The sequence below is a fragment of the Taudactylus pleione genome, unplaced genomic scaffold (assembly GCF_031769625.1).
Source record: "Taudactylus pleione unplaced genomic scaffold, aTauple2 ptg000465l, whole genome shotgun sequence".
Classification (NCBI taxonomy): Eukaryota; Metazoa; Chordata; class Amphibia; order Anura; family Myobatrachidae; genus Taudactylus; species Taudactylus pleione.
The window spans coordinates 3,960,345-3,981,657 of record NW_028284867.1 but is presented as its reverse complement, the minus strand read 5'-3'; positions in this window follow the sequence as shown (position 1 = coordinate 3,981,657).

Below are 21,313 nucleotides of genomic sequence, written 5' to 3'. Positions count from 1 at the left end.
CGCCTGCAAACCACACCGTCAACTCCCTCCTCGTCAATTTCCTCCTTAGTCAGGATCGGAAGTAGTCCTGCAGGCCATGTCACTGGCATGACTGACTCTCCTATCTGGGATTCCTCCGAAGGATCCTGCATTGCTACGCCTCCTGCTGCCGCTGCTGCTGTTGCTGCTGCTGGGAGTCGTTCATCATCCCAGAGAGGAAGTAGGAACACCACTACTTTTACTAAACAATTGACCCTCCAACAGTCCTTAGCGAGGAGGATGAAGTACGACAGCAGTCATCCTGAAGCAAAACGTATAACTGAGGCCTTGACTGCTATGTTGGTGTTAGATGTGCGTCCGGTATCCGCCATTAGTGCAGTGGGATTTAGACAATTGATGGAGGTAGTGTGTCCCCGGTTCCAAATCCCATCTAGATTCCACTTCACTAGGCAGGCGATACCGAGACTGTACAGAAACGTCAGAAAAAGTGTCCTCAGTGTCCTGAAAAATGCCGTTGTACCCAATGTCCACTTAATCACGGACATGTGGACAAGTGGAACAGGGCAGACTAAGGACTATATGACTGTGACAGCCCACTGGGTAGATGTATCACCTTACGCAGCAACAGCAGCAGCGTCACCAGTAGCAGCATCTCAGAAACGCCAGCTCGTTCCAAGGCAGGCTATGCTGTGTATCACCGGTTTCCGTAAGAGGCACACCGCCGACAACCTCTTAGAGAAACTGAGGGAAATCATTGCCCAGTGGCTTACCCCACTTAGACTCTCCTGGGGATTTGTGATATCTGACAACGCCACCAATATTGTGCGGGCATTACATCTGGGCAAATTCCAGCATGTCCCATGTTTTGCTCACACAATAAACTTGGTGGTGCAGAATTTTCTGAAAAGCGACAGGGGCGTGCAGGAGACGCTTTGGGTGGCCCAAAAAATTTCTGGCCACTTTCGCCATTCAGCGACTGCGTGCCGAAGACTGGAGTGCCAGCAAACACTCTTGAACCTGCCCCGCCATCACCTGAAGGAAGAGGTTGTGACGCGGTGGAACTCAACCCTCTTTATGCTTCAGAGGATGGAGGAGCAGCAAAAGGCCATACAAGCCTATACATCCACCTATGACATAGGCAAAGGAGGGGGTATGCACCTGACTCAAGCGCAGTGGAGAATGATTTCCGTGTTGTGCAAGGTTCTCCAGCCCTTCGAACTTGCCACACGTGAAGTCAGTTCAGACACTGCCAGCTTGTCAGGTCATTCCCCTCATCAGGCTTTTGCCGAAGCAGCTGGAGAAAGTGAAGGAGGAGCTAAGACGGAGCGATTCCGCTTGGCATGTGGGACTTGTGGATGAAGCCCTTCATTCGCTTTGCCAGGATTCCAGGGTGGTCAATCTGTTGAAATCAGACCACTACATTTTGGCCACCGTGCTCGATCCTAGGTTTAAAGCCTATGTGGTGTCTCTCTTTCCGGCCGACACAAGCCTGCAGAGGTGCAAAGACCTGCTGGTGAACACACTGTCAGCTGAAGCGGAGTGTGACACGTCAACAGCTCCTTCTTCATTTTCTCCCGCAACTGGGGCTGCCAGGAAAAAACTTAGGTATCCTAAGCAACCCGCTGGCGGTGATGCAGGGCAGGCAGGACCAAGTTTGGACATCTGGTCTGGACTGAAGGACCTGGCAACAATTTCTGACATGTCTACTGTCACTGCATATGATACTGTCACCATTGACAGAATGGTGGAGGATTACATCGGTGACAGCATCCAAGTAGGCATGTCAGACAGTCCATACCTGCACTGGCAGGAAAAAGAGACAATTTGGAGGCCCCTGTACAAACTGGCTCTATTTTACCTGAGTTGCCCCCCCTCCAGTGTGTACTCCGAAAGAGTGTTAAGTGCATCCGGGAACCTTGTCAGCGAAAGGCGTAGGAGGTTGCTTCCACAGAATGTGGAGAAGATGATGTTCATCAAAATGAATTATCAGCTCTTCCAGGGAGACCAGCCTCCAGAACGTACAGAGGGACCTGTGGTGGTGGATTCCAGTGGGGGCGAGTTAATACTCTGTGAGGATGAGGATGTACACACTGAAGAGGGTGAGGAATCGGTGGATGAGGAGGATGAGGATGACATCTTGTCTCCGTAGAGCCAGTTTGTGCAGGGACAGATTAATTGCCAGATTGTTTTGTGGGGGCCCAAACGAAACAATCATTTCAGCCACAGTTGTGTGGCAGACCCTGGCGCTGAAATGATTGGTTTGTTAAAGTGTGCATGTCCTGTTTATACAACATAAGGGTGGGTGTGAGGGCCCAAGGACAATTCCATCTTGCACCTCTTTTTTTTCTTTGCATTATGTACAGTTTGGGGCCTAGTTTTTCAAACTGCCATCCTGTCTGTCACTGCAGTATCACGCCTAGATGGGTCACGTATTTGTGCCGCCCACTCGTGTCGCTTAGCATAGTCATCCAGCTACCTCGGTGCAACCTTTTGGACATAAAAACACTATTGTGAGGTGTGAGGTGTTCAGAATAGACTGGAAATGAGTGGAAATTAAGGTTATTGAGGTTAATAATAGCATAGGAGCAGAAAAACCTACAAATTCTGTGATTTTAGCTGTTTTTATGCTTTTTTTAAAAAAAAATACAGATCCAAAACACAAAACCCAGAACCCAAAACACGGAAGGGTGGTTTTGGCAAAACCAATCCAGATCCAAAACACGAAGAAAGATCCAGATCCAAAACCAAAACAGAAAACACGAAAAGTGGCCGGTGCACACCCCTAGTAAATATGTGTGTGTGTGTAAACTGTGTATGTATATATGTGTATATCTATATGCGTGTGTATGTATGTATGTGTATACACACGCATACATATATATATTGTGATAGGATCACTGGTAAAGTGGTCTGTGGCAGGTACATTTGTCCCAGATTCCTGTCTTTTGCGTTTTAAACCCCCAGGAGAAAGTGTGCAGTGTAGCAGGCTTGAGGTTCGGCTTTTTGAAAAGCCGGTTTGGGACCTGGGGGTTGTGGGTGAGAGGAGAGGGAGGGCTCCACCCACGGCCACTCCAGGTTTTGGTTCTCGCAGCCTGGTAACAGGCTTGTTAGTTTTCCACCTGAGAGTGGCCAATATAAGCCTAGTGTGTTTAGGGCTGATTGTCTCACCTGGGAGAGCAGACAGGGAGTTTGCTCAGAGACACTTGAAAACCGAACTGTAAGTGTTGTGCTGTGCTTTTGTTGCTGGTGAGGGCATTAGGCCCTGCCAGGTTCTGGTAGTGAGGGAACTACCTGTGAAGTTAGTGCCCCGACAGGGCTAGGATTTATATTTATGTTTTCTTTATATTTCTGTCATTGTACAATAAAGACTGGCGCCGACCAGCTTTTACTTGCATCCAGACTGGTGTGCTGCTTCCCTGCTGCTGTGTGTGTGTGCAAGGAAGGAGTCCTCTACCTAGGAGAGGGACCCCCTAACCTAACTGTGTCACAATATATATATATATATATATATAAACATACATAAAATGTTCCTTGTGTTAGCTTCTTCTTAAAAAAGGAAAACCTCCAGCTTTCATTTTATATGTAATTTCCATATAAGTTTTCTATACTCAAGACCTCATCATAATACAGATTTCGTGAGTGCGATCTAGAGTGAAACGATCTGTTAAATTGTGAGGCGTCTACAGCCTCAGACCCAGCCTGAACACACCAATGGGTGGACTAATATAGCTGCTATTAACTCAATGTGACAAGGTCACACTGAAGTTAGACAATACTCATAATAAATCCTGAGTTAACGCCATATGTTCATGCATCAGTGGTTTTTCTTTTTACTTTTCTTTTATTGTTGCTGGCTCCTTATTCGAAGGCTCTCAAACCCACAGCGTTATTCTGTGCAGTGCTTGCAAACTCATATTGTGTGCATTGTAGATTCCCTTCGCCCCAGGTGTACTATAGGGAACAGGCAATTATCTAGACCTTCAAATTCTTGCTTTACAAACCAAGGGGAACTTTACAGAGCCAGCTGTGACCAATCTGCCATAGAATGAGGCGGGTGAAAGCCAGGTATCAATAGTCAATTGTGCAAAGTTTTTGCTAAGTTTTGTTAAGTTAAGGAATGCATTCTAACACCTTAATTGTAGCCTTTGGCCGAATTCACTAGAGTATGATAAAATATATCGTTTTATTTTGACACAGCGCTCACCTGATCTGGCGGGTCCCTCACCATCATCTCAAAAGACCTAACCATCCATTAATATTGGGCCTAATTCAGAATTGTACACAAACCCAATGACATGCTGCAGCCGTTTGGGGGCAGGGGCGGTGACGTGGTCCATTCTGCAAAATGGAAGTGTATCGCCCCCATTTTGCAGGCGTGCCAGGGCAAGCGCCTGGGTCTTTCTATGCAGTTTTGCTGGCCCCGCTTGTGCAGTTCCGACGGCCAGTCTGAGAGAGCTTAGGCTTACTCAGATGACCGATGGCTGTGGCCATTGAGACCCATGGTGATCTGTCGCTGCGTCTTAGGGTTGTCAGCAAGAGACTTTTTTTTTCTTAGCGGCCTCATGCGGCATTAGCATATTAGCCGTTCAGTATTGCGCAGCCACTATGTACAAAGAAACAGCACCTGTGCAATACATTACAACTAAGAATCAGGCACATTGACTACTGACCTCCTATTTTAAACAGGTAGATGAATTGTCAAGGAATGTCCCCCAACTGTGGAAATAATTGTGTTTAAAACTCTTATGGGGCGTACACACGTAGCGATTTAAATGATCTATTTGAACAATATAGATATCGTTATTGTTATCCTTCAAATCGGTCATTTAAATGGTGTCTACCAACTTACCATCGACCAGCGATGATATAGTCCATCGGCCGTGCATGCCGGTCAACTTGCTCGATATCGAGCAGGTTACTATAGGGACCCACGATCGTTGATCGCGGGTCGCTATAGTCGTCGGTAAGTATGTAGTGTGCTGGGTGATCGATATCGATCATCCAGCACACCAGGGAGGGTGCATGGCGATCAGCCAGCGATATCATATCGCTGGCTGATCGCAACATGTGTGTGCACCACCCTAAGGGCCAGATGTACTATGCTCTAAAAAGTGATAAACTGGAGAGTGATAAACCACCAGACAATCAGCTCCCAACTGTCATGTTACAGGCTGAGGGCCTGATTCAGTGCTAAGCGCTCGCAAGCGGGTCGATGTTGCCCAAGTGTGCATGCGCACGAGGGAGCCGGCTCCATCGTGCGCATGCGTGAGACCCGAATAACGATGGCCAAGCCGTCGTTATGGGTCTCGCACCAAAGGGGGCGTGCTCTCGATGGTGATTGACAGCACACCCCCTTTGGTGGGCGTGCCGGGGGCGTTGCTGCCCAGGCGTCTGGGGCCAGCCACACTGACATCACTAGTGATGTCAGTGGGAGTGCTTTTGGCTCTGATAGAGCCAAAAGCACTCCAGGGCTTGCGGCAGCGAGACCCTACCGCAGGGTCTCGTCGCAAGCCCGATGGTTGCGATGGTCTTGACCATCGCGACCATCATTTTGGCCGCTCGCTACAGCTGTGGATGGTCACCCACAGCTATGTGAGTGGCCAGGAGGCCGCTCCAAAAAGTAGCAGGGACGGCTCTGAATCAGGGCCTGAGTTTGAAAAATGACAGTTGGGAGCTGGTGGTTTATCACTCTCCAGTTTATCACTTTTCAGTGCTTAGTACATCTGGCCCTTAGTACGAAGAATTATTGTGGCGAGTTTCACTAAACAGCGAATTCTGAAACCGGCCTTTTAGTGTAGAATTCTCATTAAATTAATATATTCATTTGTTAATGTCTGTATCCCTAAGTTTAGAAGGGGTATTGTTGACCACCCCTAAAACTAGGAGCCAAAATAAATATCAGGACCGGTTCTAGCTAAAGGCAAGAGATTGTAACGGTACAGAGGAGACAACTTTACCAGGATTTATCAAAATTAAAAATGTTGATTCTTTGACAGATCATTTTACATATTTTCTACAACTAATGTCAACAATACAGGACTTAAGTTTGCATATAGACAAGGATGAACCTCGACATCCTGAGAAGAAATGCTAGTAGATTTACTAAAACTTCTAAAAAGGAAAAGTGAAGAGGTTTCCCTCAGCAACCAATTATATTCTAGCTATCATTAATCTAGAAAAGGAGAACTAGTATCTGTTTGGCTGCTATTGGAATTTTTTTTTCCTGCTTAGACGAATTAGTAAATGTACCCTTATTGTGCCATTCTCATACCTTATATAAGCATAGATACCAGGGCCCATTCTGGACACATCACTTCCAGCACTTGGGCCCTGGTATTGCTGTCAGAAGATGATCTCGTATGCAGGCTGGGATCGTGACTGTGATCATTGGTTTGAATGATTGTCACAATTGCGGTCATCTTAAGGCCGCAAAAACTTCCAATTTGGGAATTTCTGTAGATTAGTGGTTTGCTATATATTAAAAAAAAAAAAAAAAAAGTCATCACTTCTAATCATGAACCTCTTAATGTTAGGGACTGCTAGTGACAGAGAAGCCGTGACGAGGCCCAGCAGCTTTCCATGTATTTGCAAATGCATGCAACTAATATCTGAATTTCTATGACCATATAGTCTTCATATATTGTTGCAAGTACTATTAAGTGTGCTGAGGAACAATAGGGGGTTAAATCCCCTTCCTTTTTCTACTTAGTATGACCCCTCCCTTTCATGCACCTGATTAGTACTGCTAGATTGATTGAGCAGCTGCCATCTTTGTTTATAAACTCAGGAACATAAGAACCTGATAGGAAAACAGACCGGGAACCATGTTAAGTGTAGTCACAGTGCCCGCCAACTGCCGCTGTATGTATTATATATATATATATATATTATATATATAACATTTTTGTTTTTTAAACACAACTTATCCGCCACTCTACCTGTGCAAAGTCATTTTCACCTGGGGGGCCAAATGAGTATGGGGAGAGGGAGGGGGGCGCATGCAGAAGTTTTGCCTAGGGTGCCTAGAAGTCTGGCACCGGCCCTGAATTCTGCCCCTATGTCTGAAAGATGATGTATTTCAGTGAAAAGCATGTGTAGAATCATTAACTTTTTTAACACAGTGCTTGCATATAAAATACAAATATAAAGCTCAGGTAAACTAATAAAAATAAAAATTCCCTACTATGTAACTTGCTCATCGCAGAAACATAAATGTAAATATTGTAAAGGTGTAAAACACCTCACACCATAAAAAGACAGACTCTGATTAAGACCGCATGGAAGCAAAAGATATTGGCTTGGGTTCCCTTCTCCTCCCGGGTGTAGTAGGTATTACAGGCGGCCACATGGATGGTTCAAATCCCGACAGCGGAAGCCCGGCAGAGGTGAAGATCCCGAAAGCTAAATAAGGTAAGTACTGCTAACCCTACTCCCTACCCTAACCCTCCCTTAGGGGTGCATAGCCCTAACCTCTCCCCCCCAAGTGCCTAACCCTAAACCCCCTGTACGTGCCTAACCCTAACCTCCCCTTCCCCTAGCCTTAACATAACCCTCCCGGGGGGGTGCCTACCTCAAATTCCCCCCGGGAGCCCTAAGACCTAACCCCCCCCACCACGGCGGTCCACATCCAGGACCCAACTTACCTTAGTTCGGTATGCTGGGCGTCAGTCTACAGGCGTAGGTCTAATTACAGGCGTCGAGTTTTCAAAGCCTGTCTTTAGTACCTTGCCGGGATTTCACAGTCGGGAAGCCAGCGGTCGGCATTTAGACCGTCGGTTTCCTGACTACATCCCATCCTACCAACCATTTTTCCAGCAAAAACCCAACATAATATCAGGTTAGGCAAATCCATGTTCCTCTGTGCCCATTGGGTCGAAGGCAGGGTACCTATCGTGTCTGATGGATGATCCGGCTCTGGCAGTGGGACCATAGCACAGATGGTGTTAGACAAAGCGGTGCACTGTACAAGTTACTAAGGGGAGAGAAAGGTTCTCCATGCACAAGTAAAGATTCCTTGCTACATGATGCAAAGAAAAAAGCTCCACATAATACATTACAATGTCCCTGTATATAACTGTGTTTTTACAATGTTTTTAAATGCCCCCCCCATATATTCATTATATAGCATACAGTTTTAAGAACAATTGCATATAGCTCAGATTTTGCAACTTTAATGGTTATAATTAAATCCATTATTATTTGCTGACATTATGGCAATGATGTGATCTTGTGTGCAGTCAGCCAATTCCAATGACAAGGTCCAGATTGCCTTACTAATTTATTATTCCCTATTAGCCACAATCCAAGAACAATGACCTATTCAGTGTTTTGAGTGCACCTGTATTACATTGTTTCTTAATATTATGATGTTATGTATATTGCAGTCTGAAATCATGTTTCTTGCTGCCATGTTTTACACTAGTATATTGGGCCCGTCGCATTGTGCCCTCTGCTCTGTCCAGCCAGGTTGCATCATTAAGCCCTGCCCTCTTTGCGGTAGGGGGCGTAACCTAGGAACCTATGACACCTCAGATGTTCTTAAGGAGGCATCTGTCTCTACAAGCCTTGTGCCATTACAACCATAGACAATGAGTTTCATGTGTTCTTTGGGTCTGATTCAGGCCCTGATTCAGAGCCGGTCGCTCTGACAGAGCGCTCGCTCTGAATCAGGGCTGGTCTTTTTTTTTTTTAGAACGGCCTCCTGGCTGCTCGCATAGCTATGGGTGACCACCCACACCTACAGCTATAGCGAGCAGCCAGGAAGATGGTCGCAATGGTCAAGACCATCGCGACCATCGGGCTTGCGACGAGACCCTTGTGGTTGGGTCTCGTTGCCGCAAGCCCCAGAGAGCTTTCGGCTCAAACAGAGCCGAAAGCTCTCCCACTGACATCACTTGTGATGTAAGTGGGGCTGCCCCCAGACAGTAGGCGTTCTCATGGGAACGCCTCCGTCTGGCCAGCCACCCCCCCAGCCTGCCCTCCAATGGGGGTGTGTCACTCAACATTGACAGCACGCCCCCTTTGGTGCGAGACCCGGAGCGGCGGCTTGCCCGTCACTCTCCGGGTCTCGTGCATGCGCACGATGGAGCCGGCTCCGTCGTGCGCATGCGCTTTGGGCCACCATTGACCCGGTTGCGAGTGCTCAGCGACCGGGTCTGAATCAGGCCCTCAGTACGGATCACAATAGCGATGACACGTGGCAGTCTCACTGCGCTGCGAAGCTATGCTAATGTCTGCGATCGCTATGCCATACGTAACCTATCATAAGAATGCCCACTTTCCCTCACACACATCCATAATACTTAGCAAGACAGTGAAACCATCGGTAACATGAAGTACCATCGCAGCCTCACGCACACTGGGCCTGATTCAGACAGAGCCGCTCGTAAGCGGCCGCTCATTCGTTCCGAGCGATGTTTGCCCAACTGCTCATGCGTATGGATCGTAATACGCATGCGCGAACCAGTTAGTGCGGCCGAAAATCGTTTGTTCGCTATATAGCAAATGCCTGCTATTTTGAGTGACAGAATGAGGGGTTTGTGGGTGGTAACAGGGGAAGGTGCTTGAAAACGGGGAGTGGAGATCCGAACGCAGGCGTGCTTAAAGGTCAAAACGGGCGTTTTATGGGTGTGCATAATTAATACAGCAGCGTCATTGACCACGTCACTGGGTTATTTTATAGTCAGAACTGCTCGCAAGATTGCGGTAGGAAAAAGCACCCACAAGAATAACGAGCAGTTCATACCCTGGTCGATGTACTCGATTAATCTAATAAATAGCGGACATGACGTAGGATGCGAGCGGCCAGGGGGCGTAGTTTCCAAAAAAACGACCGCAAGTTTTGTTCGCTCGTTCAGACATAGAGGCGTGAACAGACCGCAAGAGCGAACGGTTCATTTGAATAGCCACCCCTATTTTCAGAACGAACGACCGCAAATAGCGTCCGGCTCTGAATCAGGCCCACTGGCCCAAGCTCTGACCTTACTCAGGAATTGCTAACCTCATTGCACGCTATGAGTACACAGGATGTGTAGGGCACTGCAGTGGATAATTCAAATGCACTTGTACGCCTGCGTCTCGCTGACCAACCACCTCAATCGTCACCACCCCAAACGGTACTTCCTGTCAATCACTCTGCGATGGTTCTGTGTAGTCACTGCGATCGCAGTCCTGAACGCAGTGGAGTGTTTGCGCACACGCACTGCAACACACCCGCATGCGCTGCTGAATCAGGGCCTATATACCAATATATTAAATCTCAAAGCAGTATTATTTCCATCATTACCTGTTTTCTGTCCAAACCTATATTGCACAAGAAGGATATACAGTAGTGATAATAAATGTCTTTCTTATAAAATATTGTATCATGCAGATATATAATACAAGTTCCCACTTTTATGTTATATTCTAAACGTCCAAAATGAAGGGATTTGTGAAATCTCTAATATTGTTAGGAATTTTTGTCGTCTATTATTGCCCTTCTACAAATTTTTATAGTACAGCATCAGTTGCTAATACCCCTTTTACACCAGAGCTAATCCACTTCCACGCTGGAAGAGCCGGGTCTGCAGACCTGGCTCCGGTGTGAATGGCGCCGACTAGGGAATTTCCTGGGTGGCTACCGCCTAAATTCCGGGTCTGATCCAGTTTGGAACCCTGGGCTCGATTCAGACCCACTCGCTAGATGCGTATGCTCGCACCCAGCGTATGCAAATTCACCACAGGGCAATCGCATGGCAAGGCATAAGCACGCCCACTATGTCTTGGCGTTCGATCGCTTTGTGTATGCAGACGCCCACCAGCCCGTATAAAGACCCCACTTGTGCACGTCATCTCCAGGAAGTGTATCCAACCATTGGTACATCGGTATCATCGGAAGCGAACGCAGCACTTCAGTGTAAAATTCAATCAGGTGACGTGTACATGACGCTGGTTGCTAATTATGCATGCCTCTGAAACGGCGTCAAGACGCCCAGGCACGCCTGCGTTCACACCTCCACTCCCCTGTTTCTAGTGGCTGGGTGAGCGTACGCTTCCCGATCGCTTGGACTAGACTACGCATGCGCACATTGCTAAACATCGCCAGCTACGAGCGAACTCTTCCTAGCGATTGGGTCTGAATCAGGCCCCCTGTTCCAACCTCTGGGCCAGACCTGGAATTTAGGTAAAAAAGCGATATAAGTCAACACAGGTCTATCATCTTCTTGACTGTTTCAATAAGTATTGACAAACTATTCAATCATGCTTTCTCTCAGCTATCATTACTAACTACAGTATCTGATTATCATACAAACAGTACGTACAGTATATGAATCCTTGCATAAACTACTTATAATATCACACAGCTCAACAGGCAAAATAATATATTCTTGTTATTAAACATCCATTTTCCTCACCATTGTGAAAATTGAAATTCGTAATTAGGTTCACTGCAACTAAATATAATCCTTCTTGGCCTTTAAGGATCATAAAAAAGTATGCTTTGTTCAGTGTAATTGTTAAAGAATAGGGGTAATAGTTAAGCAAATATACTAATTATCATCAAATATCTAATTAAGATTATTATTAACCACTCGCAAAGAAAAATTGTAATAACCCAAGAATTATAATTTCTTTGTCTGCTCTTAATTCACTGGAACCCTGCTATTTTTATAATAACATAGGACCTCGTTCAGAGGCGGTCGTTAGTTGCAAGCGGTAGCACTGAATCAGGGCGGCCGCTTATATCCTGAATGGCCGCCTCCTTGTCGATCGCTAAGCTGTGGGTTTTGCTGGCGTTACCCTATAGAAGCTTATGGTCTTCTACTGCATCGCGCTGCTATGAGGGATCCCTATTTCAGTCTAAATAATAGGATAGTTCTCCCGAAAACACATCGGTGTCACGATAAGCTCACGGATCTATGTGTTTTCGCTTTTTTTCAGGTGAAAAATCGGCAGTTATCATGGATTCTTTTTTGGACACATCAGGTCCCGAAAAAAAAATCCTGATAAGTGCCGGCGTCAGGCCGAGTTTGGGGCTAAATGGATGGCCTCCTAAGGGGCATATTCAATTAGCTGCGATAAGTCAGTTTCTGTGGAAAAGTATTGCCGGTGACATAATTTCGCCATGCGAAAAGTTTCCTCCGTATTCAGTTCCAAAGACTTTTTGCCCATAGACAAACGCAGGGGGGGGGGTTTCCGTCTGCCTGGAAACCCCCCTCCCCAGCCCACATCATTACCACAATAGAAATAGTAATATAATGGAATTTTACTAGTGCCCCCAGTAGCAGCCCCCCCTATACAGTGCCCCCAGTAGTCGTCCCCTATACAGTGCCCCCAGTTGTAGACCCCCCTATACAGTGCCCCCAGTAGTGGCCACCCCCCCTAAATTGCCCCCAGTAGTGGCCACCCCTATACAGTGCTCCCAGTAGTGGCCACCCCCCCTAAATTGCCCCCAGCAGTGGCCACCCCCATAAATTGCCCCCAGTAGTGGCCACCCCAATACAGTAGCGGGCACCCCCCCATAAAGTGCCCCCAGTAGTGGCCACCCCCTATTTCAGTACCCCCCCTGTGCCAGGCTTACACACACACACACAATGAATAAAAAAAAATTCAACTTACCTGATCCCCGCTCCTGACACGACCGCCGCTGTCCGAGTCCCGGTCCGCTCTCCCGTCTCTCCCATGTCCCATCACATGCTGCGGGGGGTGCTGGAACACGGAGCTCATGAGTGAGCTCCAGCCGGCTCCCTCCGCGGATGACGCAGCAGCTAATGAGAGTCTGTATGACTCTCTGGCGGCTGTCTGTTTGTAAACTGTGTAGGGCAGACCACTCTCCCTGCGGTCTGCCCTACACTTGTGGGGCCCAGGGGACTTGTCCACCCCTTGGCTACTGGTGGCACTGCTGGTCGGCGCCCCCCCTTTGGGCGGCGCCCCTGGCGAGTGCCATCCTGGCCAATGGGTAGATACGCCCCTGCCCACATCTAAAATAAAACCACTCAGCTCAGACAGGATGGTCCTACTGCTGCATTTAATGGCTTACTGTGACCACTGGTCCTGTATATGCTGGAATTATGACACACAATATACTTTGTATAATGCATATTAAAGCTGGTGAAGTGCTAATTCTACCCTCTTCATGGACTGGCCACACTCTCTCTAAAATCAAGCATTTGGAACCCCCCCTCTAGAAATCCTGCGTTTGCCACTGTTGCCGATGCAGAAACTCAATGCAATGGGACCTGCAATAAATTTTCACCTATGAAAAGGTGTCGAAAAAAAATTGCAGAATTGGGGTTTTGGGGTGCAAAGCTACGGGAACCCCCCTGCACCCTTGGGACAGTCCCCCAAAAGTAAATTGCATTAAAAAAAGTTTTCAAAAGCCCTTAGATCACCCCCAAAAAAAACTTTCGTTTGGGAGGCAAAAAAGTCCAAAGTTGGGGGACAAACTTAAAAACTAGCGAAATAGACTCCAGGGGGGTCCCCAAGTATGCCCCAGGTGTTTTTTAAGTTTGCAGGTGCTTGCGGCAGGTGGATTTTTGATGATTTTTAAAACTTAACTTTAGCAACTTAAAAATATGCTTGCACCCATTTTCAGGTACCCCGAATTTGCTGGGACTACTTATTCTCTTCAAAAAAAACCCCTGCAAAATGCTATTCTTCACCACTTCTGCAAAGACGCTAATTAGCAGCTATTGAGACCATTTAAGTACCCCAAATACCTTCAGCAGGCCTATTCGGGGGTAACTAGAGGGGACCCCAATGTCAGTGCATCTTTTGGGGGGTGTCAGGCTGATTTCCCCAAATCTGACAGCACTTTTTACATATTACAGTTTCGTCGGGTCCCGTTTTTCGCCGATTTTTAATTGAATGCGGGGATAAGCTTTGAAAACCAGTGATGTCAGCGAAAATTACACCATGCGAAAAGTACGGGACTTTTCGCGGCTAATTGAATGTGCCCCTAAGTCTCGCACCCTGTGATTTGCCAAATTTTGAAACAGTATCAGTTCACCTTAGGTTAGAATCTTTGCTTGTGACTGAATTGGTAATATTGTTTCACTCTATAAATATCACACTCACACAGACTACATTTGCCAAAAGGAAGAAAATCATGTAGTAGGCGGATATCATATACTGTAGCTGGGTTATTTAGAGGCTCATTTCTCAATTCTTCATACATAAATGAGCATAAAAAAAAGTTTTGGGACAAACTTTAAAACTAGCGAAATAGACTCAAGTATGCCCCAGGTGTAGTTTCTGTTTGCAGGTACTTGCGGCAGGTGGATTTTTTACCTTTTTTTTTAATCTTCACATTTGCAAGTTTAAAATATGTTAGTACCCATTTTCCTGTACCCAAATTTGATGGGACTACTTACTTTTCAAAAAAAGTTGCTAAATGCTATTCTTCACCACTTTCCCAAAGACGCTAAATAGCACCTATTAAGACCATTTAAAGACCCCAGATATATTTTGCAGGGCTACTCGGGGGTACCCATAGTGAACCCCCATGTCAGAGCTTCTTTTGGGGGGTGTCAGGCTGATTTCCTCAAAAATGACAGCACTTTTCGCTGATTACCTTTTTGCCGGGTCCCATTTTTGCCAATTTGCAATTGAATACGGGGATACGCGGGGATGAGCGTGATAATTTATCGCAGCCAAAACCAACGATGACTTTTCGCTTCTAATTGAAAATGCTCCATAGTGCGCTTCATATTGATTATGATGGATTAGAGAATATTGGTGGAGGCAAGTGACCGCCGACGTACGTTTCACTGACAAACAGTTTTATCAAGCTTTATTACATGTTTACCAATGTTTGCAATTTTTCTTTTGTATGTTAAATGTTGATCTTAATATTTCACTGCAGAGGCAGATATTTTAATTAAGAAATAAAAGTTATATTTTATGTATATTCTTTCAGTGCGCCGGTAAGAGACTATTTTTCTCATTCATTCGTACACTTATTATTATTATTATTATTATTATTATTATTATTATTATTATTATTATGGCAGCACCCCCCATGATACAAAAAATAAATGAATGGTCATCAGATATTGGGGACACAATGATATTTGACACAAATGACCTACTAGTGCAGAAGTCTTTCTCCCTTTTTCCCTATCCCTGATAATAAAGTACAGCTGGAATATTAACAGCTAACTATAGACTGGGTGATATTTAGGGAATTGTGAGGTCTGAATCCAATCTGTACACCTCCCAGAGATCTTATAGCCCCTTAGTAAAATGATCTCATATACAAGCTCTTAATATTATGAATAATAAAGTATATTTCTTTTCCAATACATCTTAACTCTTAAGCTGCATACACACACAACGATTTTTTTAATGATTATCGTTAAACGATATCGTTTAACGATAATTGATTGCAAAAATCGTTCACTTTCTGAGTCAAACGATGAACGATTATCGTTCATGCGCGTTCACGTTTGTAGTTTGTAGTTTGTCGTTCAGTCAGACTTGTCAACTCAACGATTTTCATTAAGGGAATAGGCAAAAATCATTTGTAGTGCATAAAAATCGTTCATGACATTTAGTAAATGAACAACTTTAGTAAACGATTTTAGTAAATTTTTTCAAGGGAACAAATCGCTTACTAAAATCGTTCATTAAAAAAATCGTTGTGTGTGTATGCAGCTTTAAGCTGCATACACACACACAACGATTTAGTAAATCGATAATCGTTAAAAAAATCTTGTATGTATGCACCTTTAAGGTGCATAAACACACAACGATTTTTTGAACGATTATCGATAACGATATCGTTTATCGTTCAATCGTTGAAAAAATCGTTCACTTTCTGAGTTAAAAAATGACGAACGATTATCGTTCATGCGTGTTCATGTTTGTAGTTTGCAATTTGTAGTTCAGTCAGACTGACCCACTCAACGATTTTCAGTAAGGGAATATGCAATAATCATTTGTAGTTCAAAAAAATCACTCATTACATTTAGTAAGTGAACAATTTTAGTAAACGATTTTCATTTATTTTTCCCTTGAAAAAATGAATGAAAATCGTTTACTAAAATCGTTTATTTACTAAATCATTGTGTGTGTGTGTATGCAGCTTTACAACATTTAAATGTAAATTCTCAGTGTATGTGACGAACTGATGGCCGCAGTCCATCTCGTCTCAGGGTAATGACCCTGACAGTAGCTTTTTCCAGCATGACCTCTGTGTCTTAGTTTGTAAGTGCAGATAGTTAGTGGTGAGTGCACATGTAGTGGGGGAAATAGCTGTAATTTCTCCTATGCAGCACACTGCCTGTGTGTCAAAGAAACTTTGCACATTAAAATGCAAATTAAGTGATTGTGCATCACGGCTCCTGTGAACAGGACTGTACGTTGGACATTGATGTGATGGGTTGGGTATGGCACCCTGGCATTCAGAATCCCTGCGGCCAGAATGCCGGCAACGGGGTCCCGCCAGTGAAAATGCTGGCCAATTTTGGTAAGTATTTTCAGGCTAACTCTATCCCACCCCTCCCACAGCCTAACCCTAACCCTCCCCCCCGCAGCATAACCCTAACGCCACCTGAAGCCTAACCCTATCCCTCCCCTTCCGCAGCTTTACCCTAACACTCCCCTCCCGCAGCCTAACCCTAAACCTCATATTGACAGTTACAAGTTGTCGGCATTCTGACCCATCGGGATACCACTGCCGGCATACTGACCGCCGGGATTCTGGATGCCGACTACATCCCAATAGGACATTATATTGATCTAAACCTGTTGTTTTACTACTGTACAGTATGTGCAATATGTAAATCATATTATGTATAATAGTCCCTCTTTTTATATAGCTGCTTTGTCCCTGTCAGTGGAATTATTTACTAAGGAGACAGAGTGAAAAGTGATAACACCTGACACCTTATCACTTCCTTATCACTTTTCATTCTGTTTCCTACCACTGCTTAGTAAATAGACCCCCATATCTCTAAACCTGAATGTTACTTACATGCATATGACATATGATTACACGTGAATCAGCAAGTCACAGGCATCAGTGACCGGGATTCGGAGAAGCTGCCTCCTGAGAAGTGAAATAATGATGCATTGGGGGCGGAGCAAGGGTGTGACCGCGCAATTGCGGCATCGTGGCCACAATGCTGAGCTTACCGGAATTGGGAAGTAGGGGGCGAGGCCACGATGATGCAAATCAGCCCCTTCTGCTGTCGAACTGTGTGCCGGGGTTTAACGGCCGGCCGGGAGACTTGCCCAGATTTCCTGATGGCCAGGAACGCACCCCGATTTTCGGGAGCCTCCCGGCCGTTCCTGGAGAGTAGGCATGTATCCTGCAATATGTGCTGTGTAAAATAAAGGTATTATTGTTCCTTCGCTATTGTGTGATCCAAGGCACTCATAAACCGGGGTACCGTGCAGGAACTGCATTAGAATCGCTGCCTTTCTCAGGGAGGTGATGGGTAATAGGCGAGAATAACGCACTCATACCATATTCCTGGTATCCTGATACTGGAGCAAACACGTAGTCCTGTCACTTTCCTCCTCCGATGTCTTTTCAGACAGCTGAAGTTTCTCGCAATTCCCAGTGCTAATTTTAACTGCCTGACATAACACATATTTAACAGAAAGCAATAAAGCAGACATTCATATTTAATATGCAGTTAATAATTCTTTAATAATGTGTGATACAGCTGAAATTTACACTGTGGTATTGCAAGTGCTGGCATTAAATATTTAAAACAGTTGATGGAAAGTAGTGAAAATGGTTTTGGAGACAGTTACATTTGAGTAGAAAAAAGTTGTACATGAATAAAATATCCTTTGTAAATGGGATTTGGAATAATATCTCTTTCTCAATGTTGTTAAGATGTGTTTCACTACAGCCAGGGTACCCTTTTATATCTTTATTCAATTCTAACCAGGGACGTGCAATCAGGCAGAGCCTCCCCTGTCATACTCCTGAGATCTGATATAAAAATGATTAGAATAATACCAAGAAGATATTTATAACTTCTAAACATCTTCTTTGTTTATTGTAATCATTTTTATGGTTAACACTCACCAGCTTTGTGGCGCTCCCTGGGATTGCAGGGAGAGAAGGATGAGGCAGAAACAACTCAGCCTCGCTTCTGGATAGTCATACACTGCTTGCAGTGCTGGGGACGGGGCCACACCACGGGCAGTAAGGTGTACAGAAAAAGAGCTAATAGAGGCATGCCTCAGAGAAGGGGCCGTGCCTTGAGCATTGATGGACACCTTTGATGTATCATATGACCAGGGAGCACACTGCAGTGTTTAGAGATCAGAGCTCACTCAGCTTAGTCAGCAGCAGCAAGAAAAAACACAGTGATGCAGGTAGTAGAAACAATGGATACAGAAGCTTAGTGTAGTGAGGGAAGAGTTACAGTGAGTAGAGGGTGAGACAGGCTCCCAGCACTCAGACCCATCTATATGTGTGCCTCCCCAGCCATTGATCTCACCGCACGTCACTGACTCCAACAGTATGGATCCCAAGTTTTTAAGTAGTTGGAGGCAGGGCAACCTATAACCAATCAGATCATTGGAATGTTCACAGCAGGACAGATCATTTCAGGACATGAGTGCTGATCTTGTGGGACGCAGAGACCTATCCACTTGTGCACCTGTGCTAATGAGGACAAGTTAGCATGAGATAGGGGCATTGTCATGATGTCCTGGAGGGGAATGGAGGCAAATGAGTAGCCACAGACCGAAGGCAAATTCCATTCGTAGTTTTGATTCATGGGCAAAAATATCACTGATTCGCACCAGCAAGTACCGCCCTGTTACATGTCCTGTTTCTGACATTTTAGGATGGCGTTAACAGAGGAGACCAGAACAAAGATATGATATTTAATCAACAATAATTTTTTTCAGTCCTAGGGGTAAACTCGGTGGAGTTCCTCCCGGCTATTGCACCCGGAGTGGGGAAGGCTTTAGTGCTTTTGCGGCAGAAAGGGGTGTGGCCTGGTGGAAGGGGATGTGCCCTCATGGAAGGGGCGGGGCCTCACAACCTGAACCCCCATTACAACTGGGAAGCTCCGGTGGAGGGGGGTTCCCGGAGTTGCAGACTGCACCCGGGGACCACTCTGCGGGCAGTGCCGGCTCCCTCACTTTGTCAGGAGCTGAGTGCTGCACATAATATTACAGTGCAGCACCGGGCTCCTCTCACTGAGGGAGAGTCTACACCTTAGTGTCACCCCTTGGCGGGTGACACCCAGGTACAGCCCGCACCCCCTTGTGACGCCACTGGGTAAACTTACTAAGAATTGTGTTTGGCTTCTAAACAAAATCGCTGGGCATGGCCGGGACGTTTTACGATCAAGACACGAAATGTACTAATCAGCGCATTTGACTGACTACTTGCATTGGATGGCGACTTTTGTCATGCGCGAGATCAGTTGATTTTCTCCATTTAAATAGACTCTGCCGACAAATCAAAGCACGAATCCGCTGACAGTCAGCAGTGGTCGGATTCAAAGCACTGCGCAGATCAGTCACATGACCGCTGGGACCCGGGAAGACGCACGAATGTCAGACTCAAACTTTGCACCATAAATTTGATTTGACGCTCAGTTAACTATTGAACCTCAAACGTGTTAGCTATTAGCAGGAAGGTGAAATTCAACAAAGTCGGTTAGAATGCAGGGACAGAGGCCCTGATTTAGACCCGGTCGCTCTGACAGAGCGCTCGCTCTGAATCAGGGCCGGGCTTTTTTTTTTTAGAACGGCCTCCTGGCCGCTCGCATAGCTGTGGGTGACCACCCACAGCTACAGCGAGTGGCCATGATGATGGTCGCGATGGTCAAGAGACCATCGCGACCATCGGGCTTGCGACGAGACCCTTGTGGTAGGGTCTCGTGGCTGCTAACCCCAGAGAGCTTTTGGCTCTAATAGACACTTGTGATGTCAGTGGGGCCGCTCCCAAATGACAGGCGTTCACATGAGAACGCCTTCGTTTGGGCAGCCACTCCCCTGGCCCGCCCACCAAAGGGGGCGAGCTGTCACTCAACATCGACAGCTCGCCCCCTTTGTTGCGAGACCTGGAGCGACAGAGTGCCCGTCGCTATCCCGGTCTCGCGCATGCACACGACGGAGCCGACTCTGGGCCACCATCGACCCGGTTGCGAGCACTCAGCGCTTGCGACCGGGTCTGAATCAGGCCCAGAGCGCACATTTACACTGACGAGCAAGGAAGCATCTGCAAAAGGAAAACTAAACACAGCAATATACCCTCTTACCCTTATGTATGTCTTTGATGTGTGTATGTATATCTTTACAACCCAGTATAATGTTAATGTTGATTCAAATTGTAAAGCGCGACGGAATTTGCTGCGCTATATAAGAAACTGTTAATAAATAAATATACTGTATTCTGTCTATATTCATTACACTCATGCATCATAATGCTCTGTTTCTCTTTAGGAAATAATGACAATGCAGGGGATCCGATTGCTTAGCAGTCTCTTCTTCCGGAGGCCGCCGCGGTGAATATCTTTAGACAGACCGTATTCTCTCAGTTGACACGGATAAAATTAGAAATGAATCGGCCAATGCAAAATGGAAACATTTCTTCTCTTCAATTGTTCAGCGGTTTAATCACTTTCCTCCCTACGACCTGTCGGTACAGCACAAACCACTTAGCAGCAGACAGCGATGCAAACCAAGCATTGAGTTGTTTACCTTTGTACTATTTTGCTGGCAAACACAGCGTAACCCTGTGTGTAATCAGGAGTAAAATGATGCGTCCTATTTTTGCCATGATTTATGTGCTCGGAACGTGTTGAATTTCGTGTTCTTCAAGGCTTGATGAACATCTTAGAAAGCAAATGGAGTGTATCCTGACTGGACAAAGTGGATAATCTCGGCAATGTTTGCAATAGAAATGAGTTGTCATAAAAATTGTAAAAAAAAAAATTAAAAAAATCCAGGACTGACCGCCTGGCATGTGCTAAGATTCAGCAGCACGATCCTGCTTAAGATGGCATCTGCACGTCGTCTTTTCCCCCCCTCTGTTTCTTTCATTCCGCACCGAGTTATGAATTAGAGTGTTCAGTGTAGCTGCGGGGAGTGTGTGGGGCATCACAGTATGGCGGAGGCTTCCATTGTTTCTGCAGTTTGTATAATCTTTTTATGGAATACACTTATTTCTTTGCTGTTTCAGAAGGTTCCGACTCCGATGTTTAATTTGAAGTGCTAGGATCCTGCTTGTCTGTGTCAGTAAGTGCTAGGAACCTGCTTGTCTGTGTCGGTAAGTGCTAGGAACCTGCTTGTCTGTGTCAGTAAGTGCTAGGGACCTACTTGTTTGTGTCGGTAAGTGCTAGGAACCTGCTTGTCTGTGTCAGTAAGTGCT